At 61.0% G+C, this 13,679-nt stretch overlaps 7 non-coding genes across 7 annotated transcripts; 3 read left to right on the top strand and 4 right to left on the bottom strand.

Annotated features, from left to right (window-relative positions):
• Nucleotides 1-208: 208 nt before the first annotated feature.
• Nucleotides 209-280, bottom strand: TRNAD-GUC (transfer RNA aspartic acid (anticodon GUC)). Its single transcript has one exon. It is a non-coding gene; the product is annotated as a tRNA-Asp (tRNA).
• Nucleotides 281-839: 559 nt separating this feature from the next.
• TRNAL-CAG (transfer RNA leucine (anticodon CAG)) lies at nt 840-922 on the top strand. Its single transcript has one exon. It is a non-coding gene; the product is annotated as a tRNA-Leu (tRNA).
• Nucleotides 923-2,560: 1,638 nt separating this feature from the next.
• On the top strand, nt 2,561-2,631 carry TRNAG-GCC (transfer RNA glycine (anticodon GCC)). The gene has a single exon. It is a non-coding gene; the product is annotated as a tRNA-Gly (tRNA).
• An 8,431-nt stretch (nt 2,632-11,062) lies between these two features.
• TRNAE-CUC (transfer RNA glutamic acid (anticodon CUC)) lies at nt 11,063-11,134 on the bottom strand. Its single transcript has one exon. It is a non-coding gene; the product is annotated as a tRNA-Glu (tRNA).
• A 328-nt stretch (nt 11,135-11,462) lies between these two features.
• TRNAG-UCC (transfer RNA glycine (anticodon UCC)) lies at nt 11,463-11,534 on the bottom strand. The gene has a single exon. It is a non-coding gene; the product is annotated as a tRNA-Gly (tRNA).
• Nucleotides 11,535-12,099: 565 nt separating this feature from the next.
• On the bottom strand, nt 12,100-12,171 carry TRNAD-GUC (transfer RNA aspartic acid (anticodon GUC)). Its single transcript has one exon. It is a non-coding gene; the product is annotated as a tRNA-Asp (tRNA).
• Nucleotides 12,172-12,730: 559 nt separating this feature from the next.
• Nucleotides 12,731-12,813, top strand: TRNAL-CAG (transfer RNA leucine (anticodon CAG)). The gene has a single exon. It is a non-coding gene; the product is annotated as a tRNA-Leu (tRNA).
• Nucleotides 12,814-13,679: the final 866 nt, after the last annotated feature.

Raw genomic sequence — 13,679 nt, 5'->3', positions numbered from 1 at the left:
GTCGCCGGGCGCTGGCCGGGGCGAGAGGAGGCCCTCGCTCGGCCGGGGCGAGGGGTGGACGGCAAGGGCTGGAAGGGGTCGAGGGTGGCAGGTCGGGCACGCCCAGGCGCCCTGCGCCTGCCTGGAGGCGGGGATGAGGAGACGAAGGGCCCTTGGGGCCAGGCGGCTGGCCAGCGAGCGGCGCCAGCCACCAAAAAGGGCGTGTTGCCTCCCCGTCGGGGAATCGAACCCCGGTCTCCCGCGTGACAGGCGGGGATACTCACCACTATACTAACGAGGACGGCGGCCACCGCCCGGCCACCCGGCCCCTCTCCGGCTGCCTGCCGACGCCTACCCCTGCCCGCGGCCCTCGGCCCGCGGCCCACCATGGGGCCGCCAGCACGTGCCCGCGCCCCGCCCCGACGCCAAAGCACCCCGCGTCCTCCAAAGAAGCAGACCGCGACCCGGACCGCGGCCCGCGGCCCCACCCTCACCCCACCCCCGCCCCTACCTGGCGCTGCAAACTCCCGGTGAGCGCTGCCTGGTGCCCCCACCGTGGGCCCGAGAGGGCAAGCCGGGCTGCGAGGTGGCGGCGGGCGCGCGCCTCGCCACGTCACGGCCCGGGCGAGGGCAGAGGCGCGGGCGGGGGCCGCCGCCAGAGGCCGGCTGGGTGCGGGGCCAGGGCTGCGCGACAGGGCGACCGCGGCGGCGAAAGCTTTGCTCCACGACGGCCGGCGTGCGCCCGGCCCCCGCTCACCCAGACGCCCGCCCGGCGCGGAGCACCGCGTCCGCCCAAGGGCGCCGCACTTGGCGGCGCGTCGGGTCGCAGCCAGCCGAGCGGCGACGCGCTCCGGCCCGCCGTCAGGATGGCCGAGCGGTCTAAGGCGCTGCGTTCAGGTCGCAGTCTCCCCTGGAGGCGTGGGTTCGAATCCCACTCCTGACAAGCCAGCCTTTTGCCCCCCGCCCAACCACGTCCCCACCCCTCCCCGGGACCCCACCCCGCGTAGAGCCACAGCCCCTTGCCGCCTTGCAGTCCCTTCCCGCCTGGCACTCTTGCTTGGCCTCTGCAAACTCCGGCCCCCGACACCCAAGCCTCTCCCTCCACAGCCCGCGGGCCCGACAGAAATGGCCCAGGAGGAACGCCCCGGCCACTGGCTTTGCTGCGGACACGCGCCCTCCCCGGACGCACAGCTCCCACACACACCCACACGCCCCCGCCGCCCGCGTCCTACCTGCACCTACACCAGCAAGCTTCGGCCCTTCGCAGCCCATCTTTCCTCACCTGCTTGCGATGGCTGTTTTTCCTTCCTCACTCCGGCTCCGGCTCCGGCCCCGGCTCCGGCCGGCCCGCCGCTCCGCCCCACCCCGCCCCCACCGCCCCACGCAGACCGGCCGCGTGGGGAAAGCCCTCCACGCTTCGCCCTCGCACTGCTGCCCGCGGACTGCTGCCCGCGGCTCGCCCTCCCAGCCTTTCCTCCGCTTCTGCCGCCAGCCGCTCTCGCTCCCGTCCAACATCCCGTCCTTGCCGCCAAGCCGGCCGGCCCGCCCGCCTGCACATTCCCTGCCCTCCACACCCACACTGAGGTGGCGGGTCTGCGTGGGGTGCGTGCCCGCGCGCGGCGCTTTCTCGCCTCGGGGCCTTCCCCGCCCACTGGCCACCGCGGCCTGCCTCCGGGGACACGTGCAGCCCAGCCTTCCTGCTCGCCCGCCGGTACGGGGCCCTCCCTGGACGCAGGCCTGGCGCGTGAGTCCCTGCCACGGCCCTGGGATGCCCGGCACCCACCCGCAGACGTCGGGCCCCCGGCCGCCGCCCGCCACCCACCTGCGCGCCCCAGCGCACGTTCACGCGCGGGAAGCCGCTGCCCCGGCCGGACCCAACCACCCCCCGGCGCCCTCCCTCACCCGACTGTCCGCCATCCCCCCCGCCCCTCCCCGCCCGCAGTCCGAGTGCCTGCGCCTCACGACCAACGCACCCGAGCCGGACCCCTCCGCAGAGCGCTGGCCGGCCCGAGCGCTTCTTCGGAGCGAGGCTCCGACACCCTTGGCAGACCCGGCAGGTCCATCTCTCACGCTCGCCGTCCCCGCACAGCCCGAGCTCCGATGCCCGCCCGCCCGCTCCACACCAGCCAGAAAGCCGGCCGCCGGAGGGACTCGGCGTCGGGGGCGGGGGGCGGGGTGGGGGTGGGGGGCAGCGGTGGCTGAGGGGAACATAGGCGCTCAGCCGCAGCGGGCGCGCATCGCCTGCCCTGGCTGGGATTCGGGCGCGCGCCAGCCTGCTTCGGCTCGTGGCTGCTTCTGGCGATGCCGACGCTCTTGCGGCGGCCCTGGACGGCAGAGAAGGCGCAAAATGGGCCGGGTGGGCCTCCGCCCCGCCGACCCTCCGACCCTCCGTCCCTGCCTCCAGGCCTCCGGACAGCGCCGCGCCCTGGGGCCCTCCGCGGGGCCCGGAGCCCCTCTTGCAGGCCACAGGCGTCCGCCTTCGGCTCAAAGGGAGCAGGAGCCCGCGGGCGAGCAGGAACCGCTGCCCGGCGGTTGGTGGCCAGCCCCGCTGGGGCAACGTCGGGCGGCAGCGGCCACCGGTGCATGGGTGGTTCAGTGGTAGAATTCTCGCCTGCCACGCGGGAGGCCCGGGTTCGATTCCCGGCCCATGCAACAGCTCGGTCCTCTTTTGGAGCAGAGCCCTCGCTCTCCCGGCACCTCCCGGTCCCACCACAGCTCTTGCTTCCTCACCAGCAGCCCACCGCCCCACCTCCGCCTCCACCCTCGACACACCCCCTGCTCTTGCAAGCAAATCCCACCTTGTCAAGGACCCCGCCCTCGCATTTGTCCCATTGGCCTCTCTCTTTGCTGTTTAATTTTAAGAAAAGCGTACTGGCTTTGCCATACCCCGTTCGCTTCAGGTGTTCGCCAGAGTGACTCATACCCATCCGGCTGGCTGGCTGGCTGGCTGGCTGACTCTCTGTCTGTCTGTGTGTCTGTCTGTCTATCCAAAGAGAGAGCGAGAGCGAGAGCGAGAGAGCGAGAGAGATCTCCATTATAGGTGATCATTGTGTGTGACTCGAGTCCCTCCCCCATGCTATACAGTAAATCCTTGTTGCTTATCGACTTTGGGCATGCTCTTTCTTCCTTCCGATCTCTTAGCCCCAACTCCTAATTGCCCACCCCCGCCCCCATACTCTGCCCTTGGGTAACCATATGTTTGTTTTCTACACCGGTGACGGTTTCCATTTTGCACGGAGAGTTATTTGTATTAATTTTTAGATTCCACATGTATTCTTTGTCCTTCTCCAGCTGACGTAGTTCACTGTGGGTAGTAGCCTCTTGGTCGATCCATGTCGCTGCAGATGGCACGAGGTCCTTCTCTCTTTTATGGCTAAAGGGTATTCCATAGTAGTATGCGTGTGTCTGTATATAGCATGGATGTTATGTATGTAATATAACATGATATATAGTATCACACCCTCTTAAGCCAATCGTCTGTGGATGGGTCCCTGGGAATCGTCCACGTCATGACGCTCTCTTAAAGAGCACTCCTGTGAACACTGGGGTGCATCCACCTGTTCCCTTTAGGAGTTTTCATCTCTTCTGGGTATATACCCTGAGGCCGGGGGTGGGCGGTGGGGTCGCCTGCTGGATCATATCCTAGCTCTCCTTTGAACTCCTTCCTTCTTCCTCTCTTCCTACCTTTTCCCCCCTCCATGCTTCCTACCTCCATTCCACCCTCCATGCTTCCTACCTCCATTCCACTCTTCCGCTCTTTCTTTCCTTCCCTCCTGCCTTCTTCCTCTGGTTCCTTCCTTCTTTCGTTCTCTCTCTCTTTTCCCTCATTCTTTCTCTTCGTAGTAGTTCGGGTCATTGCTGGAGTACAGCTGATGTACCGTATTGTGTTTGTGTCAGGGGTACGGCCGCGGTGATTTGGTTTAATGGGTACAGCGTTCTCTTCGGGTGATTTTCCGGTATAGGTCATTGCAGGATATTGGATGATGTTCCCTGTGCCACTCAGTAAACACGTGTTGCTTATCTCTTTTATACATAGCCGTTTGCGTCTGTTCTCCCAAACTCCTAATTTGTCCCCCCACCCTGCCCTTTCCCCTGGGTAACCGTAAGATTGTTTTCTACATCTACGAGTCTGTTTCTGTTTTGCCCATAGAGTTCTTTGTGTTATTTCTTTAGATTCCACATGTATCAGTGCTTCTCCATCTGACTTACTCCAGTAAGTGTTAATACCCCTAGGTCCACCCGCGTCGCTGCAAAGGGCACTACTTCATTCTTTTTTAAACCTTTTTTTCCTTACAGTTGACTCCCAATGTTCTGTCAGTTTCCGCTGCCCAGCAAAGTGACCCAGCCACACATCCATCTGCATTCTTTTTTCTTCCCCACGTTGAGCCTCCATCGTGTTCCATCGCAAGTGATCAGATAGAGTTTCCCGTGCTATACAGCAGAATCTCATTGCTTCTCCGTTCCAAATGCAGTCGCCTGCATCTACTGACCTCCAACGGCCAGTGCCTCCCCCTCCCTCCTGGCAACCACAAGCCTCTTCTCCACGTCCTCGCGTTTGTTTCTTCTCTGTGGACAGGTTCATCTGTGCCGTCTCTTAGGTTCCAGATACGAGACACATACCGTATCATGTGGTATTTGTCTTTCTCCCTCTGACTTCCTTCACTTCGCCTGAGAGTCTCAAGTTCCGTCCATGTTGCTGCAAATGGCATTATGTTGTTCTCCTCTGTGGCTGAGTCGTATTCCATTGTGCACATGTACCACATCTTCTTTTTTTTTTCATATTTTTTTTTATTTTCCCACTGTACAGCAAGGGGGTCAGGTTATCCTCACATGTATACATTACAATTACATTTCCCCCCCACCCTTTCTTCTGTTGCAACACGAGTATCTAGACAAAGTTCTCAATGCTATTCAGCAGGATCTCCTTGTAAATCTATTCTAAGTTGTGTCTGATAAGCCCAAGCTCCCGATCCCTCCCACTCCCTCCCCCTCCCATCAGGCAGCCACAAGTCTCTTCTCCAAGTCCATGATTTTCTTTTCTGAGGAGATGTTCATTTGTGCTGGATCTTAGATTCCAGTTATAAGTGATATCATATGGTATTTGTCTTTGTCTTTCTGGCTCATTTCACCCAGTATGAGAGTCTCTAGTTCCATCCATGCTGCTGCAAATGGCATTATGTCATTCTTTTTTATGGCTGAGTAGTATTCCATTGTGTATATATACCACCTCTTCCGAATCCAATCATCGGTCGATGGACATTTGGGTTGTTTCCACGTCCTGGCTATTGTGAATAGTGCTGCAATGAACATGCGGGTGCCCGTGTCTCTTTTAAGTAGAGTTTTGTCCGGATAGATGCCCAAGAGTGGGATTGCGGGGTCATATGGAAGTTCTATGTATAGATTTCTAAGGTATCTCCAAACTGTTCTCCATAGTGGCTGTACCAGTTTACATTCCCACCAGCAGTGCAGGAGGGTTCCCTTTTCTCCACAGCCCCTCCAGCACTTGTTATTTGTGGATTTATTAATGATGGCCATTCTGACTGGTGTGAGGTGGTATCTCATGGTAGTTTTGATTTGCATTTCTCTTATAATCAGCGATGTTGAGCATTTTTTCATGTGTTTGTTGGCCATCTGTATAACTTCTTTGGAGAAATGTCTATTCAGGTCTTTTGCCCATTTTTCCATTGACTGATTGGTTTTTTTGCTGTTGGGTTGTATAAGTTGCTTTTATATTCTAGAGATTAAGCCCTTGTCGGTTGCATCATTTGAACCTATTTTCTCCCATTCTGTAAGTTGTCTTCTTGTTTTCTTTTTGGTTTCCTTTGCTGTGCAAAAGCTTTTCAGTTTGATGAGGTCCCATGGGTTTATTTTTGCTCTAATTTCTATTGTTTTGGGAGACTGACCTGAGAAAATATTCATGACGTTGATGTCAGAGAGTGTTTTGCCTGTGTTTTCTTCTAGGAGTTTGATGGTGTCCTGTCGTATACTTAAGTCTTTCAGCCATTTGGAGTTTATTTGTGTGCATGGTGTGAGGGTGTGTTCTAGTTTCATTGCTTTGCATGCAGCTGTCCAGGTTTCCCAGCAATGCTTGCTGAATAGACTTTCTTTTTCCCATTTTATGTTCTTGCCTCCCTTGTCAAAGATTAATTGACCATAGGTGTCAGGGTTTATTTCCGGATTCTCTATTCTCTTCCATTGGTCTGTCTGTCTGTTTTGATACCAGTACCACACTGTTTTGATGACTGTGGCTTTGTAGTATTTCTTGAAGTCTGGGAGAGTTATGCCTCCTGCTTGGTTTTTGTTTCTCAGGATTGCTTTGGCGATTCTGGGTCTTTTGTGGTTCCATATAAATGTTTGGATTGTTTGTTCTAGTTCTGTGAAAAATGTCCTGGGTAATTTGATAGGGATTGCATTGAATCTGTAGATTGCTTTGGGTAGTATGGCCATTTTTACAATATTGATTTTCCCAATCCAGGAACATGGAATATCTTTCCATTTCTTTACATCTTCTTTGATTTCTTTGATTAAAGTTTTATAGTTCTCGGCACATAGGTCCTTTACCTCCTTGGTCAGGTGTATTCCGAGGTATTTGATTTTGTGGGGTGCAATTTTAAAAGGTATCGTATTTTTGTATTCCTTTTCTAATATTTCATTGCTGGTATACAGAAATGCAACTGACTTCCGAATGTTAATCTTATATCCTGCTACTTTGCTGAATTTATTAATCAGTTCAAGTAGTTTTTGGGTTGAGTCCTTAGGGTTTTCTATGTATAGTATCATGTCATCTGCATATACAGTGGCAGTTTTATCTCTTCTCTTCCTATATGGATGCCTTTTATTTCTTTTGTTTGTCGAATTGCTGGTACCACATCTTCTTACTCCATTCATCTGGCGTTGGACATTGAGCTTGTTTCCGAGTCTCGGCTGTTGCGAACGGTGCTGCAAGGAACACAGGGCGTGCACGTATCGTTTTCAATGAACGCTTTGCCTGGATAGATGCCCAGGAGTGGGATCGCTGGGTCATGTGGTAGTTCTATACTGAGTTTTCTGACGTGCCTCCCTACTGTTGTATACTTTGTTCTTTTTTTTTTTTACGGCTGAGTAACACGCCACAGGACATATACATATATATATATATACATATATGTGTATATGTGTGTGTGTACACACACACACACACACACACACACACACACACACACACACAGCACAACTTCTGAAGCCAGTTGTCTGTGGATGGGTACTTGGCATTTGTCCACACCATGGCTCATGTAAATAGTGCTCCTCTGAACACTGGGGAACAGCTGATCTTCTCACATGAGAGTTGTCAACTTTTCTCGATATATACCTGGGAGCGGGCCTTTCTGGATCCCATGACGGAGGTCCTTTGACTGCGTTCCTTGCTTTCTTCCCTCCTGCCTCTTTCCTTCCTGCCATTCCCCCTGCCCCACCATTCTTCCTCCCTCCATTCCACTCTCTCTTGCCTTCCTTCTCTTTCTTCCTTTCCATCTTCCTTCCTTCCTTCCTTCCCGTTCCCTCCCTCCCTCCCTCCCTTCCATTCTCCACTCTTCCTTTTTTCCTTCCTGCCTTTCTTCCTTCCTTCTCTCCATTTTTCGTTCTTCCTTCTTCCCTTTCTTTCTTTGTTTTCTATTTTTTTCAATCAGCCCCTATGTAGGGCCAGGGCTCGAACTGAAGCTGCAGCTCCAACCTACACCACAGCCAGGGCAATGCCAGACACGAGCTGCCTCTGGGACCTGTTGTACAGTTTGCGGCAACGCCACGGTTCTTGACCCACTGAGCGAGGCCAGGGATCAAACCCGCATCCTCACAGAGACAACATCGGGTCCTTATCCCACGGAGCCATGACACGAACTCCTCCATTCTTTTCCACGGCAGAGTACGATTCCATAGTGCAGATCTATTTTATCTCATCATCATCATCATCTTCTTCTTCGTCTTCGTCTTCGTCTTCTTCTTCTTCCTCCTCTTCTTCCTCTTCCTCTTCCTCATCTTCTTCTTCTTCCTCCTCTTCTTCCTCTTTTCTTTGGGGACTTTTAGGGCTGTACCCTTGGCACAAGGAGACGCCCGGGCTAGGGGTCGAATCGGAACTGTAGCTGCCGGCCTACACCACGGCCACGGCCAAGGCCACGGCCACGCTGGGTCCGAGCCACGTCTTCGACCGACGCCATACCTCATGGCAACACCGGATCCTTGACCTGTTGAGCGAGGCCAGGGGATCAAACCTGTGTCCTCAGGATACCGGTCAGGTTCCTTAACCGCTGAGCCACAATGGGAACTCCACGTTCTGTCTTCTTCAGCCAACTGTCTATTGTTGGGCGCTTGGGTTTTTGTCAATGTTTTCGCTGTGGCAGGCAACGCGGCTATACCAACATGGGAGGGAGGGGATATAGCTTTTCGAATTAGAGGGTTCATCCTTTTGGGCTCTATATTCACGAGTGCAAGTGCTGGTTCCTATGGGAGCTCTCCTTTGCACTCTTCAAATCTCACCACCAGTCCCACGGCTCCACAAGCTCGCGCGCACGCACGCGCACACACACACACACACACACACACACGCGCGCGCGTGCGTGTGTGCGCACGCACCCACACACAGCCAGATGAGAAGTGATGGTGGTTGCTGCTGATGAGAGAGGTTATATATGTCTCTGGGGCAGTGGGATCGCCCACCTCATGTGCAGGGTGCCTAGCCCCTGTCTCCAACTCTGTTTCTGCCCTGCCCTGCCCTGCTTCCTACCTCTCCCCTCCCCACAGCCTCACTCCCGTTTAGCCTGAGCACGTTGCCGCACAACACAGCAGTCTGGCCCGCTCTCCTGCCGCTCCACGGGGGTCTTCTCCCGCCACCTCCCTGGCACCACAGCCCACTCACACCCGCTGCTTGCCACTCTCCCTTCCGCCCAGCCTCTGGGCACGGGCTCCTCCACCTGCCATGATTCCCCTGTACCCCGGGCCCCTGTCTCACACATCCTGCCCGGAAGACGCACTGGCGCTGGTCCTGGCCGCCCTCGTGGCCCTCAGACCCACTCCTACACCATGCCCAGCCCTAACCCAGATCCCGCGCGGGGCGGGGCAAGGGCCACCACCGCCGCTTCACCCAGGCTTCTGCAGAGCCCCTGCCTGAGTGACCCGGCGGCCCTCGCGGCCAGGTCCCCGCAAGACCCACACCTCCCGTTGCTGCCCCGCCCAAGCTCCGCCGGGACACCGCGGTCGCGGTCGAACTTTTCCTCCCACCTTCCAGCAGGCGCTTCACGCCCACCCCCACTCTACGGGGTCGTTTTACTCTGTTCCCAAACTTGCACGGGGCGGCCACCAACCACGGCCACAGACACCTTCGTCCTGCCCTGTCACCCACCCACGCTCACTCCCAACGCACCGGCGAAGGGCTTGAGGTAACCTCCTGTGGTGATGGGAAGCACCCCTCTGCCCACAGGGGCTCCTTTCCATGGGGGGTCCCGCTTTGTCAAAACCCATCTCGTGTACCGCCGCCACCGTGCCACCTCTGCCGCCACCGTGCCATCTCTGCCGCCGCCGCCGCCACCGCCGCCTCAGGTTGGTGCCATTCACCGGCAGTCCACTTTGCCTCCTAAGGCAGAAACATGCCAACGGGCATGAAAACCTCCACTGACAGAGGCTGAAAGCAGACTGGTGTCTGCCATTTACCTTGGGGGAGTATCCAAGGGGGACCACGAAGATAGGTTGCAGAGAGAGGTGGAATGGACTCTGGGTAGCTAGGTGGCTGGGCAAGAATGGGGTCATGTTAGACGTCATGTCTAGGGGAGAGGGGTGTGTGTGTGTGTGTGTGTGTGTGTGTGTGTGTGTGTGTGTTGTGGGAGGGAGGGAGGTATTCTCAAGGTAACATTCTTGCCTCTCTGTGATAGGACTGAGAGCATGGTAATGTAATTAGACTACAGTGTTGGCTGGGGCTGGTAGTCCACCCTTTCAGGCGTCTGCTTCCACCTGCTCCCGCCTACTGGGCTAAGGATTCCTGACTGGCCTCCCGAATCAGCCCGCTCTCTTACCTCCACTACCGTGTGTGTGTGTGTGTGTGTGTGTGTGTGTGTGTGTGTATCTCCAGGCACGCATGAGTGTCCACACTCATGGTCCCATCTCCACCACCCGGCATGGTTTGTCTGGCTCTAGCTCCCCTACCCTGCCCAAGACCACCAGGAGCTTGAGACCAAATGAGCAGTCCACGGAAGGCGAAGCCCGCCCAAGACCTAAACAGGCTGCAGCAGGTTGCTGGCAAGGGGGGCCAGATAAGAAACTGTGTGTCCCTCCCCTTGGCTGACTTGCCAGCGTGAACGCCTCACTAGCGCCTTGCGCCAGCGCAACCACCTCTGCCGCCACCACCCACCGGCACCACCACCGGCACCAGTAAGGACCAGCACCACCACCTCTAACAGAGACAGCAGCGCCAGCACCAGCTCCACAAGCCAGCAACACCGGCAGCACCACTTCCACGCCAGCAGCCTCTGCCGCCGGGGCGGCGGCGGCGGCGGCGGCGGCCGCGGCGGCCGCGGCGGTGGTGGTGGCAGCAGCGAGGGCAAAGGGAGCAGCCGCCATCGCAGGAGCAGCAGCCGCTCAGCACAGGCATCCGAACGAGCACCAGCACCAAGCCCCATCAGGACCAGCACTCCCAGCGACACCCGCACCCGCAGCTCACGAGGGAAGGAAGAGGGGCCTCGCGGCGGCGCACGCGGCGGCGGGGGCGGTCGGGACCCGCGCAGTGCTGCCAACGAGTCCAGGCACGGTGGAAGCTGCCCGCCCGTGGGCGGCCGGTGGTGGGCAGAGGGGCTGCCCGGGCCGCTGGTGTTGGGGGCTGAGGCAAGCTTCCAGCGGCGGAGGAGGACGGACGCCCGAGGCGTCGAGTGGGCCTCGAGTGGACGAACGTCTGGAGGCCAAAAGGCTTGGCCGGGTGGGTGGAGGGTGCCTGGCGCGGCTTGGGCTGGAGGTGGACGGGGCCGGGTGGCTGCCCGGCGAGGGGGACGCGCGTGGGCTAAAAGGGGCGCTTGTGGAGGCAGCGCGCTTTGCGGCAAGTTGGCCGGCGGAGTGGAAGAAGAAAGGCTTCCCTGACCGGGAATCGAACCCGGGCCGCGGCGGTGAGAGCGCCGAATCCTAACCACTAGACCACCAGGGAGCGTCGGGCTCGGCGCCTGGCCTGGCCCTGCTGGACCCAGCACCTCCCTGCCACCCGCTTGGCGCCGCCTTGCTGCCAAGGCCCGGCCTTGCCAGGTCGGGCCGCCCGCCGCACCTGGCGATCCACGGTGGCCTAGCGCTCTCCCTGCTCGCTAGGAGAGACGCCGCGCGCTCGCCTCCGTCTCGCACACGCACACACGCCAAAAGCCACGGGCCTGGGGGCGGGCACCGTGCGCCCTCTTCCCAGCTCTCCCACACAGGGGCCGGGCCGGAGCCCCGCGGAGCTCGGCAAAAATCCCCCAGACTAAACAAAACAAAAGACGGCCCGCTGCGTTGGCCGGGAATCGAACCCGGGTCAACTGCTTGGAAGGCAGCTATGCTCACCACTATACCACCAACGCTGCACAGCCCGGGTCGGGCCCGGACGCCGTGCCCGGGCTCGCCCAAGCGCATTCCCGGCGCCCCGACGCCCTGGCCACCAGCGGCCGCCCACCGGCGCCAGCCCCAGGCCGTGGCCCTCGTCCACCGGCCCCACCGCCGCTCGGGGGCGTCCTCGCTCCCCTGCCGCCCCGAGGCCCTGGGCTCCACGCCGCGCGCCTCAGCTCCCAGCTCCAGGCCACCCGCGTCCCGAACCCACAGGGAAAGGGACTCGTCGGCTTCCCACCGGGCCCGCCTGCCGGGCAGCTGGGCAGCCGGGCAGCCGAGCGTGGCGTCGCAAGGGGCCTCCGGTGCGGCAGGCACTTTGGGCGGGCCGCAAGGTCGCCGGGCGCTGGCCGGGGCGAGAGGAGGCCCTCGCTCGGCCGGGGCGAGGGGTGGACGGCAAGGGCTGGAAGGGGTCGAGGGTGGCAGGTCGGGCACGCCCAGGCGCCCTGCGCCTGCCTGGAGGCGGGGATGAGGAGACGAAGGGCCCTTGGGGCCAGGCGGCTGGCCAGCGAGCGGCGCCAGCCACCAAAAAGGGCGTGTTGCCTCCCCGTCGGGGAATCGAACCCCGGTCTCCCGCGTGACAGGCGGGGATACTCACCACTATACTAACGAGGACGGCGGCCACCGCCCGGCCACCCGGCCCCTCTCCGGCTGCCTGCCGACGCCTACCCCTGCCCGCGGCCCTCGGCCCGCGGCCCACCATGGGGCCGCCAGCACGTGCCCGCGCCCCGCCCCGACGCCAAAGCACCCCGCGTCCTCCAAAGAAGCAGACCGCGACCCGGACCGCGGCCCGCGGCCCCACCCTCACCCCACCCCCGCCCCTACCTGGCGCTGCAAACTCCCGGTGAGCGCTGCCTGGTGCCCCCACCGTGGGCCCGAGAGGGCAAGCCGGGCTGCGAGGTGGCGGCGGGCGCGCGCCTCGCCACGTCACGGCCCGGGCGAGGGCAGAGGCGCGGGCGGGGGCCGCCGCCAGAGGCCGGCTGGGTGCGGGGCCAGGGCTGCGCGACAGGGCGACCGCGGCGGCGAAAGCTTTGCTCCACGACGGCCGGCGTGCGCCCGGCCCCCGCTCACCCAGACGCCCGCCCGGCGCGGAGCACCGCGTCCGCCCAAGGGCGCCGCACTTGGCGGCGCGTCGGGTCGCAGCCAGCCGAGCGGCGACGCGCTCCGGCCCGCCGTCAGGATGGCCGAGCGGTCTAAGGCGCTGCGTTCAGGTCGCAGTCTCCCCTGGAGGCGTGGGTTCGAATCCCACTCCTGACAAGCCAGCCTTTTGCCCCCCGCCCAACCACGTCCCCACCCCTCCCCGGGACCCCACCCCGCGTAGAGCCACAGCCCCTTGCCGCCTTGCAGTCCCTTCCCGCCTGGCACTCTTGCTTGGCCTCTGCAAACTCCGGCCCCCGACACCCAAGCCTCTCCCTCCACAGCCCGCGGGCCCGACAGAAATGGCCCAGGAGGAACGCCCCGGCCACTGGCTTTGCTGCGGACACGCGCCCTCCCCGGACGCACAGCTCCCACACACACCCACACGCCCCCGCCGCCCGCGTCCTACCTGCACCTACACCAGCAAGCTTCGGCCCTTCGCAGCCCATCTTTCCTCACCTGCTTGCGATGGCTGTTTTTCCTTCCTCACTCCGGCTCCGGCTCCGGCCCCGGCTCCGGCCGGCCCGCCGCTCCGCCCCACCCCGCCCCCACCGCCCCACGCAGACCGGCCGCGTGGGGAAAGCCCTCCACGCTTCGCCCTCGCACTGCTGCCCGCGGACTGCTGCCCGCGGCTCGCCCTCCCAGCCTTTCCTCCGCTTCTGCCGCCAGCCGCTCTCGCTCCCGTCCAACATCCCGTCCTTGCCGCCAAGCCGGCCGGCCCGCCCGCCTGCACATTCCCTGCCCTCCACACCCACACTGAGGTGGCGGGTCTGCGTGGGGTGCGTGCCCGCGCGCGGCGCTTTCTCGCCTCGGGGCCTTCCCCGCCCACTGGCCACCGCGGCCTGCCTCCGGGGACACGTGCAGCCCAGCCTTCCTGCTCGCCCGCCGGTACGGGGCCCTCCCTGGACGCAGGCCTGGCGCGTGAGTCCCTGCCACGGCCCTGGGATGCCCGGCACCCACCCGCAGACGTCGGGCCCCCGGCCGCC

Source organism: Sus scrofa, chromosome 4, assembly GCF_054392235.1.
Source record: "Sus scrofa isolate SSC_HxYL_T2T_F1_AM1 chromosome 4, Sscrofa_HxYL_maternal_Yorkshire_Landrace_v2.0, whole genome shotgun sequence".
NCBI classification, from domain to species: domain Eukaryota; kingdom Metazoa; phylum Chordata; class Mammalia; order Artiodactyla; family Suidae; genus Sus; species Sus scrofa.
The sequence above is the reverse complement of the archived record's forward strand: the minus strand, read 5'-3'. Positions and strand labels throughout refer to the sequence as shown.